Raw genomic sequence first — 1,263 nt, 5'->3', positions numbered from 1 at the left:
GATCTGGGCACGGGGATATATTATCTTGCTTGGAAATTGGTGAGTGTTGGCATCAGGAAGAGTATCCGGCTGTAGTATATCTACCTCAATAAATTACATGTAAGCAAGCATGGACAAAATGCATGTCAAAAACGACGATAATAGTGACGGGGCACTGCTTTGAGGAGTATTAGTGAATTAGTATTGGTTTCAGTTTAGTGCTTAAATATTTGGCGATCAATTTTCCTTTTTTTTTTTCAAATGGTATCAATGAGAGAGGGAGAGAGAGAAAAAGAAAGAGAGAGAGAGAGAGAGAGAGAGAGGGAGAGAGAGAGAGAGAGAGACGCGACCAATTCATCCATCCATCCTGCCATACATACATATGCCCACTTGCATGCATGCACAAATATACACACACGTACATATGCACGTACCGACGGACATACATACATGCATACATGCATACGGCGTGTTTCGGAACAGTTTCAATTTACCTGTTTCACACACAAGATATCGGTCGACTTGAAGTAACAGTAGTTACCGCGCAAAGGAACCGCACTCGAGACCATTTAGTTGTGGAACGAACTTCTTAACACATACAACTAAACAGAATTTGAAGTTGGAAGCATTAACCATTTAATCCATTTCGCCTGCATCACATATTCCAGAATGGCTTCCAGATTTGCTTTCCGGTTGTTAAGTACCTCTGCCTCGTGCGAAATACACCGGTCTTTCATTGGTATGTGGTGCCTTTTCCTAAATAAATCGTTATAATGCGTGAAAATTCAACTAACCTTTTCGGCTTTGTTATCTAGGTGAGCTAGGGCTTGATGTAATATGATCGTTCCAGCTGTGAATGATAAAGAACTGGTGGTGGGTGGAGGATGGGGGAGGAAACTAGTTCAGATAATGAACTAAATATCAACAGCCAAAATACCTTCGATAATCCTTTCAGAGTGAGGAGGAGGAGGATTCGCTGAGCAGGCTACTCTCAAGACAAGTGGAGATGATAAAGTAAAAAAAAAAAAAAGCATATATTTTCGTATTACCATTTGTGATAATTATTCCATGTTATGTTGAAATGATAATAATAATCCGTTTTACTATAGGCAGAAGCCCTGACATTTGTGGGAGGAGAATAGTTGATTACATCGACCCCAGTACTCAACTGGTACTTATTTTATCGACTTCGAAAGGATGAAAGGCGAAGTCGACCTCGGCGGAATTCGAACGCAGAACGTAAGAACGGGCGAAATGCCGCTAAGCGTTTTGCCCGGCGTGCTA

The sequence above is a fragment of the Octopus bimaculoides genome, chromosome 2, assembly GCF_001194135.2.
Source record: "Octopus bimaculoides isolate UCB-OBI-ISO-001 chromosome 2, ASM119413v2, whole genome shotgun sequence".
Lineage (NCBI taxonomy): Eukaryota > Metazoa > Mollusca > Cephalopoda > Octopoda > Octopodidae > Octopus > Octopus bimaculoides.
The sequence above is the reverse complement of the archived record's forward strand: the minus strand, read 5'-3'. Positions refer to the sequence as shown.